This window comes from Globicephala melas, chromosome 4 (genome assembly GCF_963455315.2).
Source record: "Globicephala melas chromosome 4, mGloMel1.2, whole genome shotgun sequence".
NCBI lineage: Eukaryota > Metazoa > Chordata > Mammalia > Artiodactyla > Delphinidae > Globicephala > Globicephala melas.
Genome location: NC_083317.1, coordinates 87,338,232 through 87,340,357, shown reverse-complemented (window position 1 = coordinate 87,340,357; position 2,126 = coordinate 87,338,232).

The following is a 2,126-nucleotide window of genomic DNA, read 5'->3' as shown; positions in this document are numbered from 1 at the left end:
ATTTTATAAAAGTGCTCCAGGGACTTCCCTGGTGATCCAGGGGTTAAGACTCTGAGCTCCCAACGCAGGCGGCCCAGGTTTGATCCCTGGTCAGGAACTAGATCCCACATGCCACAACTAAAAGTTCACATGCTGCAACTAAAGATCCTGCATGCCACAACTAAAGATCCCGCACAATGCCAGGAAGATTCCACGTGCCACAACTAAGACCCAGCACAGCCAAATAAATACTTTTTTTAAAAAAGTGCTCCAAAACTGTGTCATATAAACATGAGTTATTGTTATTATCAAATCCAATGGTCACCTTATTTTACTCAACAGTTTACCAGCGTTAGACTCATTTGGCCTCTCCCTTTTTGAAACACTGTCTTCTCATGGCTTCTCTGACATGACACTCCCCTGGTTCTCTCACCTCAGGGACTGCTCCTCTTCCATGTTGTTTTCTGGTTTCCCCCGCACTGTTGGGGCTTTAAATGTTGGACCATCCAGGGTTCGGTCAGGGTTCCCCTTGTTTTCTCTATATACACTCTCTCCCTTGGCAATCCCATCCAATTTCATGAGATCTATGATTTAACATAAGCATCTCTGTAGTCATGACTCCCAAAATTTACATCTCTAGCCCTTGTGTCTATTAGCTGTCTAAGTGCCTACTTGACCTCTCCATTTGGAGGTCTAAACTATCTCAAACTGAACACGTCCGAAAGAGAATTCCTGATTTCCCCTCCCCAAATTGTTGCTCCCTAATCCTCTCCATTTCAGTATGTACGTGTGTATGTGATTTATTACAAGGAATTAGCTTATTTGACTATGAAGGCTGTCTAAGCAAGTCCAAAATCCATGGGACAGGCAGTCAGGAAGGGAAGAACTGGCAGGCTCACACTTCGAACTTCATAGACACAAGTGAAGGCATTACGTTCTCTCTCTTTCTTTTTATTTTATTTATTTTTTTTAACTTCTTGGCTGCACCATGTGGCATGCGGGATCTTATTTCCCTGACCAGGGATCGAAACTGCACCCCCTGCAGTGGAAGCACAGAGTCTTAACGGCTGGACGGCCAAGGAAGTCCCCTCTCTCTTTCTCAAGCCATCTGACAATGGGCCAATAATCAAGTCAGTCCATGGACATTCCATGCTCCCTACCATCCGATATTGTCAAGCACGGGAACAACCTCCTCAGAAAATCTACTCAAAGATTTCTGAGTCTATCTCCCTCACTTTCTTCTGGGCCACAGACTTTAGTAAGGTAGCTTGGTCAATGAGTATGGCTGTCCCCAGACAGAGATTTTCTTTTTCACATATGATTTGAGTTGCATGGATAGAGAGGGCCACAATAGACCAAAAATTTTTCCTGTTGCAGTTAATTTGCCTCTCTGAATTATTCACATGGTTCCCTTGGCTCCCAATTGCATAAGATACTGTTTTAAAGACAAAACTCTTTTTTCTTTACAATCCATGAGTTGTGGGATTTTTTTCCCTGTAAGATTCTTATCCTAAAATGCTTTCTTGAGTTAAAAAAAAAAGAAAAACTTCAAATACAATTTCTCTCTTGAGACACAATTTAAGATACGAAATGCTTAACAATATCTCTAAGGAAAAGATTTTTTACTGACATAAAATTGACATATAATAATTCTATATTAGTTTCAGGTGTACACATAGTGATTCAAAATATGTAAATATTGCAAAGTGATTACCACAATAAGTCTAGTTAAAATCCATCACGGGACTTCCCTGGTGGTCCAGCAGTTAAGACTCTGTGCTTCCACTGCAGGGGGCACAGGTTTGATCCCTGGTCAGGGAACTAAGATCCCACATACTGCATGGTGCACCAAAAAAAACAAAAAAATCCATCACAAGACATAGCGACAAATTTTTTCTTACGATAGAAACTTTTAAGATCTACTCTCTTCATGGGACCTCCCTGGCAGCTCAGTGGTTAAGAATCTGCCTGCCAATGCAGGGGACATGGGTTTGATTCCTGGTCCAGGAAGATCCCACGTGCCGTGGAGCAACTAAGCCCGTGCGCCACAACTACTGAGCCTGCGCTCTAGAGCCCGCGAGCCACAACTACTGAGCTCACGTGCTGCAACTACTGAAGCCCGAGCACCTGGAGCCTGTGCTCCACAA